The sequence below is a fragment of the Oryctolagus cuniculus genome, chromosome 9 (genome assembly GCF_964237555.1).
Source record: "Oryctolagus cuniculus chromosome 9, mOryCun1.1, whole genome shotgun sequence".
Classification (NCBI taxonomy): domain Eukaryota; kingdom Metazoa; phylum Chordata; class Mammalia; order Lagomorpha; family Leporidae; genus Oryctolagus; species Oryctolagus cuniculus.
The window spans coordinates 73,263,300-73,286,812 of record NC_091440.1 but is presented as its reverse complement, the minus strand read 5'-3'; the positions used below and the strand labels follow the sequence as shown (position 1 = coordinate 73,286,812).

Sequence of the window (23,513 nt, the reverse complement as noted above, 5' to 3'; positions counted from 1 at the left end):
TCTCAGGCTGGGTTCATGTGACATTATTTCACCATCTATCTCCATGTATTAGGTGATTTGTTTTCGATTGCCTACACACTGGCACATGACTACCATGGGGCAAGTGCTATTTCTTGTTTCTGAATTCTTAGCATAGCATGGGGATCAGCATCTAGGGAGTATTTTTTAAAAGATTTATTCATTTATTTGAAAGGAAGCTACAGAAAAGAGAAGGAGAGACAGGGAGAGATCCTCCATCTGCTGGTTCACCTCACAAATGGCTGCAAACACTGGGTCTGGGCCAGGGTGAAGCCAAGAGCCAGGAGCTTCTTCTGGGTTTCCCATGTGGGTGCAAACGCCAAGTACTTGGTCATTCTCTGCTGCTTTCTCAGGCACATTAGCAGGAGCTGGATTGAAAGTGGAGCCGGATTGAAAGTGGGACTCGAACCAGCACCCATAAGGGATGCCCACATTGCAGGGGGCGGCTTTACCCGCTATGCCATAATACCAGCCCCATCTAGGGACTATGGAAGAAATGAACATAGCTTAGCATGTTTGGTACGCAGATTTCTGCTCATGCAGCCAACACAAGACCCCTTTTATTCTGAATCTTAGTCTTAGGAACCTGCAGAAAGTCACCTTCTACTATGAAGCTTGGGTACAATATTTCTTGACTCCTGGGACCCTGACTCAGGTACTCCAAATCAGAGCAATGGAGGAAGCTGATGGACATTAAAGCTTAACACAAACCTCAGGTGATTCCAACATCCACTGAAGACTGAGACCCACTGGGTGGGGCAAACCGCCCCTGGTTTGGACTGCATGCAGCAAGCACAGGTCCACGGACGCAGGCAGCCTCTGAAACAGAAAGGCAGAGTTTCCTTTCCGACTTCTGCAAGTAAAAGAAAGCAGCAAATCTCACACCTGCAAGACAAAGAGTGTCACCCTGGGTCTCAGCAGATGACACCTGCGTGGAGAGAGTCACGCGATGGGCTTCTCTTCCAGTGCAAGGGAACAGAGCACTTCCTTTCTCAAACTCTGTCAGCTCTGTTAAACCAACAACCCCTCCCAGAGAGTCCAGGGGCCTGGCTTCCTGGCCAGTCATGTGTGGAAAAGGAGGGGCCACCCACAGAGGCATTTCCTGTGCCCCTACTACGCGGCAGTCTCTGTCCCAGGCCCTCAGTGAAGGATAAAGCCTGCCGGAAAAGGATGAGTTCACATCACTTGAATGTACTCAAGCTTAAAATCATATACCCTCGGGGGAAATTCTTTTTATCTTTTCTGAAGAGCACAGGAGGTTAAAATAAGAACCTACCAGTTAATAGCTGCATTACAGGCTATGTTTCCATTAAAACAAGGGGGATTTATACCTGCCAGCCAGGGGCACAGGCGTGTAAAATACATCATTAAAGTGACTGAGGCCTCATGCTCCGTGCAGAGGAATCACCACAGCAACAGTGATTGGAGACTTGGAAAATGCACCATGTCAATTTCCTAGGCTCTCATTAAGTTCTCAGCTGAGTTTTTCCCTAAATTGTTTTGGCCCACAGCAATGCAGTGGAGAGCCACTGGCAACGCAGAACGCGTGACAAGAGACTGACAACATATGTTTTTGTGTCAGCACCATGTGCCCACCCAGCTCTGAGAGATGTCCAGAGAAACATCTGGACAACAGGCACCTTGGACTGGGAGTGTGCCAACTGTGCCACGTGGACCTAGTCACAAAAAGCCTGAATGCTCACTCGGGGCACAAATAGCCCTTTGCTCTGTCTTCCAAACAGTCCAGCTAAGAGCGAGGAAGCCAAGGGCCCAAGGCAGTTCTGTGCCAACAGCAGAGGCCACAGCACTGCTCTCAGCTACCTTTTTTAGGAGGACCCAAGAACTCACCCAATATCCACCCTACAGAGAGGGTTCCTGGTAGAAGATCCAAGATCTTCCAGTTTCCTTTGAGCAAGAAGGTAGCATGAAACAAGTAGTCATCTTGAAGGATTCTGCTGAATCCAGAGTGCCAGGTTGGGACTAGAATGGGAACTGATCAGTAACAAGGTGATTTTGGCCAGCGCCACGGCTCTCTAGGCTAATCCTCCGCCTGCGGCACCGGCACACCAGATTCTAGTCCCAGTTGGGGCGCTGGATTCTGTCCTGGTTGCTTCTCTTCCAGTCCAGCTCGCTACTGTGGCCCGGGAGTGCAGTGGAGGATGGCCCAAGTGCTTGGGCCCTGCACCCACATGGGAGACCAGGAGGAAGCACGTGGCTCCTGGCTTTGGATCGGCGCAACGCGCTGGCCACAGCACACCGGCCATAGTGGCCATTTGGGGGGTGAACCAACGGAAGGAAGACCTTTCTCTCTCTCTCTCTCTCTCATTGTCTAACTCTACCTGTCAAAAAAAAGGTGATTTTGTCAGTGCCGATTCTGCAAGGATTAGTTCTCACTTACCAACTAGAGAGTGACTCAGGCTTTCCTCGTCTCCTTCCTATAAGCAACTTTTTGAACTTGTCATCATCTCCTTCAATAAAGGTCTAGGAGAAGGAGAATTCTTTTGAGCTTCCAGGAACTAACTCTGAATAAAGATTTGAGAAGGAAGATTTAAACGGCCTCATAAATGAGGTGTGGGTTTCATGCACCCACACTTCCTGGAATAGATATTTGTGTAATGAACACTGACTGTAGAGTCTACCCCTCTGCTTCCTCCACGAGGTGGCTCCTTTAGCAAGTGGCATAATTTTGGTTCAGGTGCCCCTTTCATCTGGGTCTCTATCTCCCTCCAAGACCTGTGTTATAATTGTCTCAGTGTCTGACACCCACTAGACTTAGGTGCATAAGAGAAAGGACTATGGATTATTTTGTCACTAGTGCAGTGTCTGGATGCAGTTAGAAATCAATAAAAATCTGGCATGGGCATTTGGCACAGTGGTTGTTGTTTGGGAGGTCCACATCCCATATTTGAGTGCCTGGTTCAAGTTCTGGGTCCTCTACTTCTAATTCAGCTTCCTGTTAATGCATGCCCTGAAAGACAGCAAATGATGGCCCAGGTACTTGGGTCCCTGCCACCTGTATGAGATATTTAGGTGGAATTCTGGGCTCCTGGCTTCAGCCTGGCCCAGCCCCCCAGTGTGGGTATTTGGAGACTGAACTAGCATATGGAGATCTCTCTTAGTTTTGCTTTCTGCCTTTCAAGTAAAATGAAAATAAATAAACTTAAAAAGCAGTAAATATTTGTTGCATAAGTGATTGAATGAAGAGAATGACTGATATATAACAAAAAACAGGACCAAAATACTTGCCCATTTTACCCTGTTCAGGTGTTTATTTTAAATATAGCCCATTGCAAACATCTGTGAATAATAAGACAGAAGGCAGGTATGAAGACAAAAGGAGCACCAAGTCTCCACCTTCTGGGATTCGTCGGAATGTGTACAACTTTAATGTGGACTGACCCTTTCAACATGGCTTTAACCTTCTTCAGTGTGTTTTCATGTGCTTTATTTTGATTCATCTTTAGTAACCCTCTGAAGGATAGCAAGCTGGTATTATTGTCTCCAGTTAATAGATAAAATAGGGGCTGGCGCTGTGGCATAGCAGGTAAAGCTTCTGGCTGCAGTGCTGGCATCCCATAAGGGCACCGGTTCGAGACCCAGCTGCTCCACTTCTGATCCAGCTCTCTGCTGTGGCCCAGGAAAGCAATAGAAGATGGCCCAAGTGCTTGGTCCCCTGCACCCACGTGGGAGACCCAAAAGAAGCTCCTGGCTCCTGGCTTTGGATTGGCCCAGCTCTGGCTGTTGCGGCCAACTGGTGAGTGAACCAGTGGATGGAAGACCTCTCTCTCTCTCTCTCTCTCTTTCTCTCTCTGCCTCTCCTTCTCTCTCTGTGTAACTCTGACTTTCAGATAAATGAATCTTAAAAAAAAAAAAGATAAAATAATGGAGGAAGAAAAGCTTGAGACCATACCCCAAGAAACCTTGTGCATGGGTGGTAGAGTCAGGATTCGAAGTGCTTTGGTTGTCCCTTGATCTCATCAGCCCGCTGAGATCAAGAACAACAGGGGCTGCTGCCAGGAGATGGAGGACTCGAGGAATAAACTGAGGAAGGGCCTCACAGGAGGCAGCAATCTACACATCAGTCATAAGCATCCTCATGAGACACCCACTGGGGGCTAACAACTCCCATCACTGCACCTCTTGTTGCTGCCATTCTCTGCCCCAAATTCAAGTCCTTGAGGCCTCTCATCTGCCATCTCTGACACTCCCATCCATTCTTCTTGTTTCCATCATGAGATTGGCCCCACCGCTGCCTCTCTGCCTGTCTACCCACCCATGTCTCCGGATCCATGTCAAATAACTGGAAGCCACCCCATGTTTCCCCGTCTCTTGCACCCCTTTCGCCTTTACTTCCTCACACATCCTGGAGACACTCTTTCATCATGTTCTTGCCCAATCCTCTAATCTTTCTCCTCCTTCACTTCATGTTCCTTCCTTCCTGGAAAGAAAAAAAAAAAAAAAACCTCATTCTCATTATTTCGCTTCTTGCTGCCTTTCTATCCATAGAAAACCCACACCAATGTGAGGGGGCAAAGGTAGGACTTGTTACAAACTCCTGTCTCCCCTCTCAGTTGAGCCCTTCAGGCACCCAGATCCCTAACCCCTTCCTTCTCCCGTTTCCCACAGCTGTGAGCTGCACTTCCACCTGTCCCCAGATCTCTTTACGTCCACCCCTCCACTCCCTGTCCAAGTCCAGTAAGAACTGGGAGGCCATCATTTAAGCAAATTCCATTTCTACAGAGAGCGTCTTCCTATACAGTGGACCAGGCCTCCTTCCTTAAGCCTTCTCCTCGGGCAGATTCTGGGAAGCCGCCTTCTTCCAACTTTCCTGCCACCTTACTGACTGCCTCTGCAGCCTCCTGTTCTCGCTCCTCTCCTCCTCCCTCTCCCCTCTCTCTAGGCAACTCAATCCACCCTCATGGATTTGAATTTTTCTTGTGACTACCAAATTAACATCTTCACCCTGCTCTATCTTCTACACACATCCATTTGTATATTCCATTTGCGTGTCAAGCTTCACATATTCAAACAAGTTCTGATTTGCCTCCTAAAATCTGCCCTTCCACAGAGTTCCCCAACTGACTAACTGGCACCACCATCCACACCAATGATCCAAAAATAAATCTGGGGTCACCCCTTATGCCTCCCTTTTCTTCAGTCCCCATATCTAATCTATTGACAATCCTTTTGAGAATACCCACACTCCCCCACCCATAAAATTTACATTCAATTAATTAATTTATCTGTTTCTACAATCACTGTTATGATTACAACTACTGGTATCTCTCATTTAGACAAAAAGAGACTCCTCCGTGGCTTCCCACACCCCTAATCCTCTCTTCCTGCGTGCTCTCCACACAGTAGCTAGCCTGAGTTTCTAAACAAGTCTATTCTCTACTCAGCACCTTTGAGGGCTTCCTTTTGTACTTAAAAGAGAATCCAAACACCCTTCCATGGATGCCCTTGCAACACAGACCATCCAGGACACACCATACTCTCCGAGCATCCCACATTGCCCTGCCCCCTGCACACACAGACCAGTTGCACTGGATATGTGATGGTTCCTTGGTTTGTTTTTTTTTTTTTTTAAGATTTATTTATTTATTTGAAAGTCAGAGTTACACAGAGAGAGGAGAGCAGAGAGAGAGAGAAAGGTCTTCCATCCACTGGTTCACTCCCCAGTTGGCTGCAATGGTCAGAGCTGCGCCCATCAGAAGCCAGGAGCCAGGAGCTTCCCTGGGTCTCCCACCAGTGCAGGGGCACAAGGACTGGGGCCATTTATTGTGAATGGTTCTAGTAGAAGCAAAGCTGCCTTCCCCGACAGAGGTTTTGTACTTGCTGTTTGGCCTACCTGGAACTGTCTTGCCTGGTTCTTCACACAGCTGTTTCCTATCTTGTCGGTTTCTTCCTCAATTCCATTCCTCATCACAGTCAAATTCCTTAGCATAATGCACAAGGCCCTTCCTGATCTGACTCCCATTACTCCCCTAAGTGTCCCTACACTCAAGATTTGAAAAGCAATTTGTCATTTCCCAAAGGGTTGTATCTGCAAGCTGGGCCTTCACTGAAGATGTGCCCTTCCCCACCTTGCCATCTGGGTCAGACTCTCAGTCAGCTCCCTTGGAGACGTCCCAGGTGGAGCTCCTCTTCATTCGCACCTCTTTGACAGCACCTCTTGCTCCGTCCTGTTGCTGCTGCAGTGTCTGTCCAACTCCCTGACCAGAGTGGCCCAATCAGAGCTGTATCTTAATCTCATTTGTCTCCAGATCCCACACACTTATCACAAGAACTGGCCACTGCAAACCCTGTTTACTCATACTTATCTTTCAGACCCAGCTTAAAATCACATCCTTGTCCTCACTCTCTGTATCTCCCTTTTTCTGTCTGTAAATCTGCCTCTCAAATAAATAAATAAATCTTTTAAAAAAAAAAATCACATCCTTGGATGATTTCATTGACTTTACCTGGTGGACATGCTGTTTTCCCATGTTTCCTAACTGTTCTTTCCTCGTCACTCTTGTCACCCTCTGGAACAGTTTAATTATTCACCTGTCTCTTCACGAGGTAGGAATCCCACCTGTTGTATCCCTAGTTTTAGAATGGTGCCTAGCACACAGCTAATACTCTATAAGCCTTTGATACATGAATGAACAGATGAGAAAGTATATGTCAACCTACAGGAGCATCTGCTTGGCATAGCAGAGGCCCAGGGACGTTTGTGTGGTGGTCCTGATGAAGCGTGAGCAAATGCAAGAACAGGAATCCTATTTATATAAACCATGCCAAGACACTCCCATCTGGAGGCAAGGGAAGATTAGGTGCCATGGTGACTGACAGAGCTCTTTTTCCATTCTCTGCCATGTCTGTGGCCAAGTGCAAAATGATTGAGGAAAAGAATTCACCACACTAAGTTATTCAGTGGAGAAGTGAGGCTGATTCAGAGGTCAAGGCAGCGGTGTACTTTTCCCCCTGGTTCCCCAGCGGTATTTAATTACCACCATTATTAATTCATAGCACTTCTCCTTTAAAATAATATAGTGCCAAAATAATGCTCCGTAAACATGTGAAAATTGGAAGTAGAAATTATTTACCAGATTCTACTTGCCAGAACTCTTCAATGGAAACTGATCTGAAGCTGAGTTTTCTGCAACCACATTGCCCACTCACAAACCAGCCCGTGGAAACAGAATGAGCTGCAGGCCCTCCTGCATTCCTAATGGTACTCAGAACTCCTTCCCTCCAGCTCCTTTGATCTGAGAATCTTTATCTTGAAGCACTTTATATACAGTCATTAATTTTCACAGCACTCCTATGAAGAAGATTCTGTTACTTCCATTAAACCATAAAGTAAACTGAGAAGTCAAATTAACAAATTTGCCCACTCAGGAAATGAGTGGCCTGACTGGGTTCAGACACAGCAGCTCAGATTTCTGAGGCCTTTCAGCCAACTGCCACCCTTATATTTCCTAGCTTCATGTAGTAGGTACCACCTTGGGATTCTCAGTCTGTACAACCTGGGTTCAAGTCTGAACTCTGCAATTTCTTTAAATAAAACATCATTAACTGGCTACAGAATAATAGGAACACTTGCTTCATAAAGTTGCTGTGAGGATTAAATATGAAATATAGATAGAATACATAGACTCTAGAGCAGATAAACAACTATGTTATTATTATTATACACACCTGGAGGGGTATAGTACTCATTCAACCCCCTGCCATCATCCTTTCCTCATCACATCAAAAATGAGCAAGCTACACCAACAGCTGTGAGTTTAGCTCTGCTGTAAGGCACATATATTTGCAGACGTGGTCTGCTATGGGAGTATTAGCACACCTGAACCTTTCCTAGAGAACTGCTACATTAATAATTATCCGATGATTCATTCACACATCCTTCCAGTCATCTTTCCAAGCACTCATCTACTCAACCATCCACTCATTCATCCACCTGTCCACCCATCCATTCATTCATCCATCCATCCATCCATCAACCCCATTCCTTGTGCTTAGTGCACACAAAAGTACCTACTACGTGTCAGCCTTTGCTGAGTGCTATGGATATACAAAGATGGTTAAAGCATAGTCCTTGCCCACTGAGCTATAAATCCAGACAATTAAAAGAAATCATAAAGTAAAATGGAATGTAAAAAGGATCTTAAGAAGAGCTATTGGAAGTGAATGAAGGGAGTTGCCACATGGACAGAGTAGTGAATGAAAAGCCATGAGATCTTTAGTTTAGTTTGGGCTTTACTATTAATCTTCCTAGGCTTCAGTTTCCCCACATATACAATGAGGAGGCAGAAGTGGAAGGTTTGACAGACCCTTTCAACTCTTAACATTTCAATCCCTCTGCCTCTGGGCAAGAGAAGTTGGCATTAAAACTGAGCACTGAGTAACAGTATTCAGGAAAAGGGAATGACACAAGGAAGTTCACAAGGATAGAAAGACATGGAATGTTAATAGAATTGTAAGGGATACATTTAACTACAGGAAATGGCAGGGGATCATGTCTTAAGAGTTAGATTCAGAAAACATTATGAAAGACTTTATTTCTAGGCTAAGGAATGTATATGTGTGTTTGTGTCTGTACATGCTTGTGCATCTATGTAGGATGTGATGGGAACAGGGAATATTTTTGAAAAGTAGGCTAGAGAATGGAAAGGATAATAATGGAAGCAGGGAGGCCAGGCAAAATGGTTTGATATCACTACAGATAGACAATAACCAACTCTGAATTAAAGCAGCAGTTAGTGTGTAAAGGAGAAGAGCTGGAGAACATTTAGAGGCACAATCTACAGGGCTAAATTACACATCTAGAATGGGAGAAAGTAGTTGGAGATGACGCGGGAGACTTGATGTTAATGATGGAAAAGCACCTACAGCATCTATCAAACACTGCCCTGGGAATACCCCAGTGAGCAGGGCAGGGGTGGACCCCGCCTTTGTGTGACTTGCAGTACCAATAAACTGTGAGAAGAATCTCCATTCATATAAGAAATGACATTTTATTTCAACTAGCATTTACCGAGTGCCTACTACAGCCAAAACTAAGTTGGGAAAATCCACCCCTGTCAGGAGGAAATAAAGAGAAATGGTATTTCACCCTAACTGGCATGCCATGTGCTACCAAGATCCAGAAGGAATCAGCAGGATTAACCCAAGGCAGGAAAGAGCAGGTTGGAGAAATTAATTACAACTGAGCAAGAGGTAAGCTTCCCTGCCTCAGGGCGTGATACTGAGTACTTTACATACTATTCATTTAACTCCCCCAAATTGTTTTTGCCTGGTATTATTATCATCATGTGGTTGATGTTGTTGTTACTTGAGAGGCAGAGGGACAGACAGACTTTTCCATCCAGTGGTTCACTCTTTAAATGGCTGCAACAGCCATGACTGGACTAAGCAAACACTGGGAACCAGGAACACAACCTAGGTTTTCCACATGGATGGCAGGAATCCAGTCATTTGAGCCATCACCTGTTGCCTCCAATGGTGTATATCATCAGGAAGCTAGAATTCAAGAACTGGACCCAAGTACTCTTATACAGGATGCAGGATCTTAACCACTAGGCCAAACTCCTGCCCTTGGCACCGCATTACAGAGAAGAAACTGAGGCGTAGGAGCTAAGCAACCTGTTCAAAATGAAAGCATAGCCCTCTTTTCTGAGATGTCCACCCCCTTAGATAGATAATGGGACAAGCACTCTAAAATTGAGTAAATTCCTGATACCATTGCAAAAACAGAGGTTGTAAAAATGTGAGACCAAACAGTGAGATAGACACATACTCAAATTCTGAGCATTCTTGATTTTTCACCCCTAAAGATGATCCATTCGTGATTTAAAGGTAACATCATCACATCCAGGGAGGCCTGTAATTCAAGCAGCTCCATGATTAAGAAACGTCTAATAGAATAAGGTTTAAAACACAGCCAGCCCTCTTCCTCCCACACTCATGCTAGGAGCACAATATCTGTCACAGATTTTCTCCCAGTGACTTGTACCCACATTGTCCCTTTTCAGACACAGCTCTCAGCAGGCTTCTCTCCTACATCCACGCCAGTGAATGTGTAGGCAAACACTCCCAAGACAGGAAAGAAAACTTGAGGTATAGAGGAGATTCTCTGGGTGGTAGCACTGACTAGCGTTAGCTCACACCTCACCTCCAAAAACAGTTCCTTCCACAGCCACAAGTCCAGACACCCCATGAGAGCACCAAGTCCATTACTTTCTCACTGTTCTAAAAGGAGACAGCCCACTTGTGCCTGAGTCCTTCCAAGGAAACAAAAGAGAAACAGCAAATCAGCTCCCTGGAGCAAAGGTGCACAATTTAAATGGTTGCACAACCACAGTTGCAAACCAGGACACTGTGCAGTGGAAGAGGCTTAATTAGCCTGAACCAGGAGTCCAAGGTCAGATGATTCAGAACATTTCACAGCCCGGTTGTAACACTGGAGTTGCTAGGGGTCATCCTTCCCACCAGTGCTGGACCCCAAACCAGAGAGCATTTCCTTTTCTCCCACCCAGGCTTCATTTAAGAACACCAGAGGGGTGTGTGTGTGCTGCGGGGATGGGGATGGAGTTGCCCCTGTCCTTTAGAAGTCCAAGGCTGTTGTGTGCATGTGTGTGTCTGTGGGTGTACTACCGAGAGACAGTGTGTGTGTGTGTGTGTGTGTGTGTTCTGAAGGCATTCTATGCCCTAATCAAAGAAGTTCATAAAAGAGAAAAATCGAGTTAAATGGCATCATTTATATTTAGTGGCACCATTTTAAGTGTCCTGGGGGTGGGCCCCATAGTTTTTGCATTTATTTACCTATTCATTCACTAGTTCAGTCAGACTTTGAAGGTCTCCATTCAACCTGGGGCCACATGGCAGGAAGCAGACCCATAAAGTCCCACCTTTTCTCTTATCAGTTTCTATTGTTACTGTAACCGATGACCACACATCTGGTTTCTCCAAGCAATACAGATACTGTGCAGTCCATAGGTCACAGTCCAAAATAGGCGTCCTAGGGTGAAAATCCAGGTGAGGGCAGGGCTGCGTTCGTTCTCAAGATGCCAGGGAAGAACCTGTTTCTTGCCCTCCCCAACTTCCAGAGCCCCTGGCCTTCCCCAGTTCTGGTTCTTTCCTCTCGTCCCTTCCTCTATATTCAAACCAAGTCTTTCTGACACGGCCATCTCTCTGATTCTCATCTCTTCTGTTTCCCTCTTCCTTTTACAAAGATCAGCCAGGACACTCTCAGCATCTCAAAGTCCCAGACTGGATCACACTGACAAAGTCCCATTTGCCATGTATATGGCATAATATTCTATTGCACATATTTCCAAAATACAAAGTGATGTACCCCCAGGTTCTAGGCACTAGTACTTGACCACCTCTGGGGGCCATAATTCTGCTTCCCAGACAGTCCCAGTCTCAGTAGTTTCATTTTTAAATTTCTGATGGAAACTCAACTTTATTTTAGCTGATTGCTTCTCATTAGACTCTTAACATTATATTTTAAGTTCCTCCTACCATTAACAGGTGCATTCATTACCAGAAGTCTCCTTCAGAGACACCCTGTCCAAAAAACTAATTATTACTTAAGACATGTTTGTCTCACTTTTGATTGTCAACTAAGTGTGAGCATTAGAGTTAATAGCCACGGACTTCTAAGGCCCTGACTTTTCTCCTAAATGGGTTCCCTGGGCCAGGCCCAAGAGGGCACCTATTCAGTTGGCTTCCTGCTCACAGTTGAACTGTGTCTCTTGTTTGGCTCCCAGCATATCCCCAGGGCTTACGTGCGCCTGGCCTGCTGAATCAAGCAACTCAGATCAGCCATTTTCCCTTTTGGACTCATTTCCACTCCAGGGATGGAGTTGTACTGAGCCCGAGTATGTAACCTCTACATGAATCATTGGCACAGTAATGTGGCCACCCTGCAAAGACATCCACATCCTGACCCCCAGAACCTGCGAATATGTCACCTTACATGGCAGAGGAGACTTTGCAGGTGTAACTGAGGTCAAGGACCTTGATTTGGGGACAAGGCCAGGTTTTACACAGGTGTACCCAATGTCTTGACAATGGTCCTTCAAAGGGGAAAATCCTTTCCCAGCTTCAGAGAACTGGAAAGACACAGCAGGGTAAGCAGGGCTTCATGTCTGCTTGCTGGTTGTGAGCTGTAGCAGGCCAAGTGCAAGGGCCAACAGAGATCTGTAAGAGCTGGAAAGGGATTCTCTGCAGGAGCCCCCACAAAGGAACACAGCCCAGCCAGCACCTGACTTAGCCACGTGAGACCCTTGTCAGACTTCGGACCTACAGAACGGTGAGGTCATAAATCCATAGTGTTTTAAACCACTAAACTTTGGCAATGGGTTACAGTGGTGATATAAAGTTCATACAATGTGCATTCTTTCTCAGTCCATGCTCATGATTTAAGCCCTCAGTGTGGGTGTGACTCAGAGTCATTAGTGGAATGGCAACACCTTCCTCCAGATCATTATTAGCCAGAATTCAAATTAGCCTGAGGCCTGGTAGGAACCTCTGCAGAACTCTCCCTGAGAATGCCTTGGGCTAAAACACACATGAGGTATCAATAGTTACCTTGCATTTCCTGGGACTGATTGTGTATCTGAGCCAATCTGTGCCCTTCCTGGCAGAAATGACAGTGGGCAGGTTTCATCCTACAAGGAAGTTGACCTTCCCTGCCCTTCCTGCTGGTGTGGCACCAGTGCTTCCCCAGCCCCAACTCTGTGCCAGCACCTGTCCCCTGAAGCATGCATGTATACACACTTATATACCTACACACAGAGACACACTCACACACATGCACACACCTAGGTACAGGTACACACAAGTACATGCACAGGCTCACATACATACACACATAACCACAGAAACACACACTTTTCCATTCTGTGAAAAAAACTCTTTCTGAGATTTTGAATATTTGATCCCCAGTGCTCCACTGTCTATTGCCCCAAGGCCTATGAATCTCTCCAATTCTAAGTGCTTCATTGTGTTATAAAACACTGGATACAGAAGAAACAGTGGGTTGGACCCATCAGTTGTCAAGTTTTACATAAGCTTACACTGAGCTTTTTTCTTCTAAGGAATGCCAAGAATTCATGAGTTTTTGACAGTAAATCTTTGAAGATGCTAGCAGGTATCAGGTGCACTCCCAAATGCACAAACATTTGGCCAAATTAGAAGAAGCACTTTGGGTTACATACTTTGAGTTCTCAAGATGATCTGTTTGAGGGTCTGAAGGTTATTTAATCATCACTCATTCTTCCATCCTATGTGCCTGACACGATTTCAGGTGCTGAATGTACAGTGGAGGCTCTGGTGCGGGTTAGAGCTGAAGATACAGATTCGAAAGCCATTGCTGATCCTTAGTATTTAAAGCCTTGGGATTTCACCATCCCCTGGGACAGCCCACGCAAATGAAGAACAGATACAGGGCCCAGTACAGGATTGCAGACACTCCAGAACTTGAAGTACTTAAGAACATAGAAGGCTTTGTGGGAGGAAGAAAATCAGCAGAATGTGGTATCATACAAGTCCAAATAGAAAAGCATTTCAAGAGAAAAGAAAGTGGTTAGTAGTACTAAATGCTGTGGGAGGTCAAGTAGAACAACAACAACAAAAGTAGACTAGTGATCATCAGGGGTTTTCGTTCAATTGTTTCGTTGGTTGGTTGGTTGGTTTTCAGCTGAGAATCAGAGGGCATTCCTATCTACTGGCTTACTCCTCAAATGCCAGCAATGGTAGGTTCAGGGCTCTGGCCAGGGCTAGGAGCCAGAAACTCAATCCAGGTCTCTTGAGTGAGTGATAGAGGCCCAACTACTTGACCATCACTGCTACCTCCCAGGGTCTGCATTACTAGGAAGTTGTTGTTGGGAGTCAGAGCCAGGAATTGAACTCAAGCACTCTGATGTGTTATGTAGGCATCTTAACTACAAGGCTACACACTTGTTCCTGATCATAAACTCTAACAACACAAAGGTAATGCTTACATGAGCAACTGGAAGACACTGGTGTATTTGTCAGCTTTTCATTACTATGACAAAGTACCAGAGGCAACTTAACTTTATAAAGAGGTCTATCTAGTTCATTGTTTTGGAGGTTCAAATCCAAGATCAGGCAGCTCCATTGGTTGGGCATCTAGTAAAGGCTCCAGATGGCTACAGCAGGGCATGTGTAGAGGTCACATAGATAATTAGGAGTTAGAGAGAGGTTGGGATCAAACCCAGGCTTTTATAACAATCATCTTGTGAGAACTTCATTCCAACTGCATACCCCAATGACCTAAAGATTTCTCATTAGATCCACCTCCCAAACATCATAATTGGATTGTTTCTACCTTCATATTACCATTAACTCATGACTTTGGGGTTTAAATGTCTGCATGAGTTCAGGGGTCAACTCATAGTCAAACCATAGCCGATGGGAAGCAAGTCATGTGGGTTAGTGAGAGGATGTGAGATCATGCTTGAAACAACACTTTCAATGAGTTGCTATAAAGAGCAGGAGACAAACGGAGTAGCACCTGGAGGATGATATAGGGGCCACAGCCAAGGATTATTTTTAAGTGGATACACTAGTGATAATAGTAATAAGCCAATAGAAATGGGGGAACTGCTGAGACACCAAATGAAATGAATGATCACAAGGAAGAAGGCCAGGAACCGAAGCATGGGAACAAAGGGCAGACCTAGGACAGAACAGAAAGTGGGCCAGTGAAGATGAGTGCAGACGTAGGTATGTTGCTGGATTCTGCAAAGTGAACACTGCTTCCTGTCTAATTCATTCTCTTTTCTTAAAGAATAGTAGGCGAGTTTGTCATTAGACTTTGGAGGATCATTGGTGTGTGAGCTAGTAGAAAGACTATTGCCATCAGTGAAGATGATAACCAAGATCCTGGCCTGGGAATCCAGTATAGACACTGATGATTTTTTTTTAAATCACTTATCATGTTGGTGAATGTATTTCTTGGCTTTTAAGCAGGAAGGATAATTACTGTATTGATCAAAGGTTGCAGGATTCATCCTTGAGACTTTTGCTTCTGGAAATAGGGCTAATCAGAGATAACTAAAACACTAAAAAATTTAAAATGTTTTGAAATATATGGTGTAGCTAGCTAAAGTAAGACAGCTCTGAGAGGCTAGAACCAATAAGAAGGCTTGAATTCAAGGAGGTAAACCGCAGTTAGAGCAGCCATTGGCCTGTGCTGCCTGCAGACTTCTGAGTACCCAGATCCTGGACTCCTAACATGCTGAATGCCTGCAAGACAGGAAACTATGCCTGGGCTAGAGAGAAGTCAGATCAAATCCTGTCCTCCCTTCCCCTCCAAAAAAGCCCTCAATTGGGAAACACTCTCAATAAGTAAACTCAAAAAAATCAAAACTATCTGATTGAGAGAGCAGGATAATTTGTCTTACCCTGGCTCTTGATGGAGGGAAAAAAATAGCCTCAGAGAATATATAACTATCAGATGGTAAGAGCTTGGGTCTAGAATTTACTGCAAAAATGTAAACCAAAAATTCAGTTAAAGAAGAGACAACTTCCACCCAGGTCTCAGAGCATTCCTGCAGTGAAGTTCCAAGTAACTGAACTGGATATTTAGTGCCATAGAAAAGATGTCAGTATAAGATAACTGAGTTCCACATCACAGTACTTGGGCTTGATTCTGGGCTCCAGCTCCTTGATCCTGCTGATGCAGAATTCCTGAGAGGCAGCAGTAATGATTCAAGTAAGTAGGTTCCTGTCACCCAAGCAGGGATCCTGGTTTGTGTTGGCATCCCGGATCCTGGCTCAGGCTCTGACCCAGCCCTGACAGTTGTGGGCATCTGGGGAGTGAACCAGAAATGGGAGGTCATACTTTCTCCCCTTCTTTCTCTCCTCTGTCTTTCCGCCTCTCAAACAAGTAAGTTTTGAGTTTTGTTTTGTTTTGTTTTGTTTTGACAGGCAGAGTTAGACAGTGAGAGAGAGACACAGAGAGAAAGGTCTTCCTTTTCCGTTGGTTCACCCCCCAAATGGCTGCCATGGCCGGCGCATTGCGCTGATCCGAAGCCAGGAGCCAGGTGCTTCTCCTGGTCTCCCATGCGGGTGCAGGGTCCAAGCACCTGGACCATCCTCCACTGCCCTTCTGGGCCACAGCAGAGAGCTGGCATGGAAGAGAGGCAACCGGGACAGAATCCGGCGCCCCAACCAGGACTAGAACCCGGGGTGCAGGCGCTGCAGGCGGAGGATTAGCCTAGCGAGCCGCGGCACTGGCCACAAATAAGTTTTTAAAGAGTTCTAAATAATAGGTGTTGAGACAGATAGACAGAAAGAGATCCCAAAACATGAAGGAAAAGAAGCTATCATAAGAAGTGGCAATAGAGGCCGGCGCTGCGGCTCACTAGGCTAATCCTCCGCCTTGCGGCGCCGGCACACTAGGTTCTAGTCCCAGTCGGGGCGCCGGATTCTGTCCCAGTTGCCCCTCTTCCAGTCCAGCTCTCTGCTGTGGCCCAGAAGGTTAGTGGAGGATGGCCCAAGTACTTGGGCCCTGCACCCACATGGGAGACCAGGAGAAGCACCTGGCTCCTGGCTTCGGATCAGCGCAATGCGCCGGCCGTGGCAGCCATTTGGGGGGTGAACCAACGGAAAAGGAAGACCTTTCTCTCTGTGTCTCTCTCTCACTGTCTAACTCTGCCTGTCAAAACAAAACAAAACAAAACTCAAAACTTACTTGTTTGAGAGGCGGAAAGACAGAGGAGAGAAAGAAGGGGAGAAAGTATGACCTCCCATTTCTGGTTCACTCCCCAGATGCCCCCAGGAGAAGCACCTGGCTCCTGGCTTCGGATCAGCGCAACGCGCCGGCCGTGGCAGCCATTTGGGGGGTGAACCAACGGAAAAGGAAGACCTTTCTCTCTGTGTCTCTCTCTCACTGTCCACTCTGCCTGTCAAAAAAAAAAAAAAAAAAAAAGAAGTAGCAATATAGCAATAGAAACAACAACTGGCAAAAATCAGACCAGTAAGAACACAGAAAACAGGATTATTGGAGGGGAATACAAAATATTTGCTTGTTTAACATGTTCAAAAAATGGAAGGCAGCAAGATGAAAACCTTCTAGAGATCTGCTTATAGTTAACCATAATATGTTGTACACTTGATATTTCAAAGCCTCAAGAAAGATTGTATCCAAAAGTTGGTAGAGAAATAAGAGATTGTCATGTGTACTCAGACAGATTTTGATGAAAAGAGGGGTGAGAAATTTGAGAAACAAAAGGTAAAGTAACTAGTCAGAACTGAAGAGAAAATTGGTGACTTCAAGATCAACCTGAAGAAACGAACAAAAGTGTGTAACAGGCAGCAAAGAGATGGAAAATGGGAAAGAGATTATGAGGCAGGAGGGGTGGAGGGGGAAGTTCTTATCTCCAAAGGAAGCAGGAAGGAGACAACGGAGGGGACGGAGAGGGGGGTGCACGATGAGGCTGGAGACTTCCCAGAGCGGACTCGTGACCGTGCTCCTGTGAGTCACACAGCCCAGGGGACACCAGTGCTCCCAAGGGAATCCCACCCAGACACGTCCCAGTGGGACTGCAGAATCCACAGGGATACAGAAGCAGCTCCCAGACTCAAAGACAGCCTTCTACTGAGAACATCAGCCCAACAGCTGGCCCGCAGACAGCAACTACAGGCAGGCCATGCCTATCCACACAGCAGCATTCTCTTTCAAATATGAGGGTAAATGAACATATTCGTAAATAAGAAAACCCTAAAGACTCTTACCAACAAACATGGGTAAGCAGCTTCTAAAGGCTGAATTTCACACTTTATGTTTCTGTGTGGGAGCAAACTGTTGAAATACTTACTTAAGGTATACTAAGCTGATCTTCTGTATATTAAGATAATCGAAAAAGAATCTTGATGTGAATGGAAGGGGAGAGGGAGTGGGAAAGGGGAGGGTTGTGGGTGGGAGGGACGGTATGGGGGGGGAAGCCATTGTAACACATGAGTCGTACTTTGGAAATTTATATTCATTAAATAAAAGATTTAAAAAAAAAAAAAAAGGCTGAATTTCAGAAAGGAGAAAATGATCTCAGAAATGATTCCCTAGGAGAAGTAAGTAGCAAGGAAAATAATACATGTGCACGTAAAAATGTTAAGGTCCTAAATGGCAACAATAATGTCCAACATGTGAAGAGAAAATAAAACAGAGAGGAAGAAAATAGCAGTGAGTCAGAAATGGGGAGCTGCACGAGTTCTCTCAGTGCTGAGAACATCACCATTTTCAGAAGGATCGTTGGGATCCAGCAGCTTCTACCTCACTTCAGTTTCTGATAGGTTGCTCAAAGCTTTAATGCTTGCATTTTCTATGAACTGAATTTCCTAATTGTGGCACTTTGCTGCAAGCCTAGAGCATTTAAGGAGCTAAACCAAGTGCAGCACACCCAGAAACTCCCACAATTTTGCTTTTCTCCATTTCCATCTCCATTTAATTTCCAAGAGTGATGAGATAAGTGCAATGACAGCAGTCTAAATGGTTGTATATTTTGCCTAAAATGCCCTGAAATCATTCTGAGTTATTATGTAAATACCCAAATCTGCTCATTATGTCGTTATGAGGGGAAGGGGGCCCAACAGTCCCCCTGCCAGTGCTGTTTCTTAAGATGAGATCATTAGAAAAGGATTAGTGGTGTAATGTCTGAGGGGCTTAAACAATAATTTGAGTCTTTCAGATGTGCACAAGGTAACTTTAAATAAATTCCAGGGTTTTTCTGATGATAGACCTCAGCTGAATCATAGCTGCCTTTAAAGAAATGATAGTCGGGTGAAGTAATTTTTAATGCAGAACTTGACACATCACAGGCCCTTAGTACATGGTCGCTACCACGATTTTCAGTAGATACAAAATGAACACAAGAAGTATGGCCTTCACCATGGATCAGTGGTCTCAGAAGCCTGGATTTGCAACAGTGATTTGTAACTCACCAAGGCCACAAAACCAAGGCACAGAGAGGTTTCATGATCAGCATGTTTAGAGGGCGCTTAGTATATGCTGGCACTGATGACCCAAAGATACGAAACACGATCTCTCCCTTTATGCAGTTCAAAACTGGCCACTGGGACCAGCAGGACTGGTGTTTGGACAAATGTGGCCAACATTACCTGGTGCTCAGCAGTGTGCTAGGCCCTGCGGACAACACAGAGACGGACACGGTGTGTGCCTTTAGAATCTCATCATCAAGGGAACATACAGATAAATTATTAACCCATGTGGCAAAGCATTGCTGTGAAAGATCTGAGGGCAAGGAGTTGGAGGCTACAAGAGACAGAACAGCTCATTGCGACTGGAGGAGCTACAGAGAGTTTTAAAGGAGTTGGCATTTGAGGTGGGGCTTGAAAGATAAGCAGGAAATAAGTAGAAAGAACACCCCAGAGCACAGGGAGGGGGCATACTGTGTGTAGCAAACCCGATGCATGACAGAATGGGCAGGGATGGGCCGACGCCGCGGTTCACTAGGCTAATCCTCTGCCTGTGGCACCAGCACCCTGGGTTCTAGTCCCGGTTGAGGCGCTGGATTCTGTCCTGGTTGCTCCTCTTCCAGGCCAGCTCTCTGCTGTGGCCCGGGAGTGCAGTGGAGGATGGCCCAAGTGCTTGGGCCCTGCACCCGCATGAGAAACCAGGAGAAGTACCTGGCTCCTGGCTTCAGATGGGCGCAGCACTGGCCGTAGCGACCATTTGGGGGGTGAACCAATGGAAAAAAAAAAATTAAGAAAAGAATGGGCAGGGCTGGAGGAGCAGAGATGAGTTCTGTGTGCCCTGACTGCTGTCTATGTAGATGAAAACTGGCAGACGTTTGAGATGAACGGTTAGATCAGAGTCAGTGAGAGAGAAATCCTGCAACCTTTACATAGAATTTAAACCTCATCCTGAAACAATAAGGGTCAACAGGGAATTTGAAGCTGGAGCCAGCTATGCCAATTTAGGGAGAGAGAGATTTCAGGAGGACAGTATTAAAACTGCCCCCCAGAGATGAGAGAAGATAAAGGTCAGGGGAAAAGTAGCGTAGAGGCCATAGGAATCGTCTAGACAGGACATGATAATGACATGAATCAAATCAGAACAATGGGAGGGCTGCCAAGTTTAGGAGAAGAAAGTTGACAAGGTTGGCAACTAATTGAATGTGGTAGGAGAGGAAGAAGGGAAATCAAAGATAATGGAGAGCTCTCTAACTGGAGAAGCTGAATGAGTCATTTATTTCACTGCTCTCCGAGAGGGAATGTGTGGGGTACAGAGCAGGTTTGCAGAAATAGATGATAAAGCTCATCAATAAATTTTAAGTTTGAGAGGCTGACAGCATCTCAATAGGGAGGATGCATCTAGTAGGCAATTGAAAATATGGGAGTGATGTTTTCAGGAGATAAAATTGGGAGAGTAATAGCTAAAACTGTGATGTCATCTGGCTAATTCAAGATTTACAAAAAAACAAAGCAAACTGTACAAAGAAAACAAAAGGAACCCAAAGATTCGTGCAGGACAGCCCAAGCTCATTGTGGGACCAATCCCACTCAGGGATTGGGATTCCTGCACTTCCACAGTCACTAGAAGGAAGACAGCAAACAGAAAGCGTCCCAAATTTTCCAAATCTCTCATCTAAATAAAAAAAAAATGCTCAGGATACGTTTCTGCTGCTCTTCTTCTACTAACTATATTAGGCCATGGTGGGCTACAAACTCACTGTGAACCTCCTCGAACTTTCCTCTACCTGCTCCAAAAGATTCAAAAACCTTTGAGTTTGGGAGAGGACAAAGCAAAATACAGAGAAAAGTACGTGTAATAAGAGGCCACAGAGCAACAAAATGCAACCCAGACTAAAAGCCTGTGGCTTCTCTTTGTGAGAGTTGTGCTTCTTTTAGGGGACGTTATCTCTGCAAGGTATACATCCACACACCGGCATCTGCAACCCAACATTCCCTGCCCTGACGTGCCTGGAGAGGGTGTTGCGGGAGACTGAAGGAAGGCCATTGTCCCATCTCCCCTGCAAGACAGATTCCCTTCTTGTCACTTCCATGACACCTCATGTGTGCTTCCCTTTCAGGACAAAAGCAATCTTGTAAAACAACGGCATTGGGACAGCCAGTGATGGAGTGAGCTCTCTTTGTTCCTGGTTATGCTATCTACTTTCTCTCTCTCTCTCTCTCTCTCACTCAATGGCCTGGAAATATCTTAAATATGGGACAGGATCAAAGACCAAATGACTCACATCTTCCTGGAAAAGACTTAGAAATCCTGATGTCCCCGATCTAGAAGTTTCCCTTCTACCTGCTAAATAATGGTGCACTAGAATGGCAGAGCAATTTGAACTGACCACGGAAGTGGCTTGCCCTGCCTCAGCGCTTTTCCAACTGGGCTATGGGGTATGCTGTGGGCCAGATGATTCATGAAACCACAGATAAAACCGCTGCTTCTCTTTGAAACATCAGCTTTACTTGAATATTTGAAGGCTTTTGTCTAAATATTAAATAAGCACAAATATATTAAAGAGTAGAATGCCAAGTTTGCATGGGGTATTCTTTTTAAGATAAAATAGGAGACTTCAAAGAGATTCCAGCTCTCTAGACAAACTGCATCTGAATGCTCAAATCCAAGAGGCAAAGATCCCCTTTCTTCTCACATGGGGGTATTTCTGATGCTTGGGGATGTTATCGGTGCCTGGAAGAATAAGAGGAATGCACAAGGTCACATGTTCAATCTGACAAAATGAAAATGTGTGGAGGATAAACTAGGTACCGTCTAGAACAAGAAAATAGACAGTCTCCAATTTATGATGATTTGACTTAGGATTGTTATCCTCTATGATGGTGCAAAAGTGCTAAGCACTCAGTAAAAACTCTACTTAGAATTTTGAACCTGGATCTTTTCCTAGGCCGCTGAAATGCAGTAAAATCCTCTCTCAGAATCTGTGAGGCAGCAGCAGCAAGCACAGATCCCCACGCTGACAGGAGGAACCACCCTTGCACCGCAGTGTGCTGGGCAGCCCTGCAGGGTGGCCTGCAGGGAGGGGTGCTTTCAACCTAGTGACACTTTAACTCACAATGGGCTTATTGGGACACAACCCCCATGGTAAGTTGAGTGTCATCTGTAGATAGAACTAAATGGATCCTGATCAAGAGAAGAAGGGTAGACCCAGGACACTGAGTGAGGCAGTCTGGTTCACCCACTTGCTTCACAGCCTTGGAGAAAGCATGAGGTTTCTCTGAGTCTTAATTTCCTCTTTAGTAACGTGAAGGAGTTGGACCAAAAGCACAAGTGATTTAAACATTGTGAACAGTTTCCAACATTTAAAGCTTGGGAGATTTCCTCCATCTAAATATGTTGAAACACTGCAACATACCCATAAAAATGTACAAGTATTACATGTTAACCAAAATTGTAAAAACTTGACACCAGCATCCCTTATGAATACCAGTTCCAGTCCTGGCTGCTCCGTTTCCAATCCAGCTCACTACTGGTGGGCCTGGAAAAGTAGAAGATGGCCCAAATGCCTGGGCCCCTGCCACTCATGTGGGAGACCTGGATTGAGTTCCAGGCTTCTGGCTTCAGCCTGGCCCAGCCCCAGCCATTTCAGGCATTTGGGGAATGAATCAGCAGATGGAACATCTCTCTGTGTTTCTCCCTCTCCCTCTCTATAATTCTGTTTTTCAAATAAATACATTTTAGAATTTAAACTAAAAACTCAACAGGTTTCAAGTGCAAATCTGGCTTGTTGTCTTCTCTTGAACAATCAGAACATCTCACCCCTGAGCCCACATTCCCACATGGCCACTATTGCTGGAGTGGAGCACAGCAGTCCCTTCGGCAGTCACAAGTTCCTGCCACGTGTTGAGGGCTAACCTTGGCCCAGTCACCGCCTACATGGCTGCCTTACCTGGCTCCATACACCTGCTATGTCCCTTCAGTAACCACTAGTCATGCGGGCTGCTTCAATCTAAATGCAATTTAATGAAATTAACTTTAGAATTCAGTTTCACGGTCATGCTAGCCAGTTTCCAGTGTTCAATACCCATATGCAGCCAGCGGCCACCAAATTGAACGTAGATATAGAACCATTGTCACACGAGGTTCCAGTAGACAGGACTATATAAACAGCCGAATCCGTGACTCCAACCTAGATGATATTTGGAGTCCCTTAGAACCCTGATATTCCAGGTTCTTTGTGGGGAAACCTCATTAGCAGAGGTAGCAGCTACTGTAACAGTGCCTCTTTTTTTTTTTTTTTTTTTGACAGCAGAGTGGAGAGAGAGAGAGAGAGAGAGAGAGACAGAGAGAAAGGTCTTCCTTTTGCCGTTGGTTCACCCTCCAATGGCCGCCGTGGCCGGCGCGCTGCGGCCAGCACACCACACTGATCCGATGGCAGGAGCCAGGTGCTTCTCCTGGTCTCCCATAGGGTGCAGGGCCCAAGCACTTGGGCCATCCTCCACTGCACTCTCTGGCCACAGCAGAGAGCTGGCCTGGA

The 23,513-nt window shown here is 45.6% G+C and overlaps 1 long non-coding RNA gene across 1 annotated transcript in view; it reads right to left on the bottom strand.

Annotated features, from left to right (window-relative positions):
* LOC127487179 (uncharacterized) overlaps positions 1-13,982 on the bottom strand; it is a 33,790-nt gene extending 19,808 nt beyond the window's left edge. Inside the window, exons 1-2 of the long non-coding RNA XR_007913720.2 lie at positions 10,184-13,982; positions 730-837 (exon numbers count right to left, since the gene is read on the bottom strand). This is a non-coding gene — a long non-coding RNA (uncharacterized lncRNA). The remainder of the gene's footprint in view (positions 1-729; positions 838-10,183) is intronic.
* Between the last annotated feature and the right edge of the window lie 9,531 nt (positions 13,983-23,513).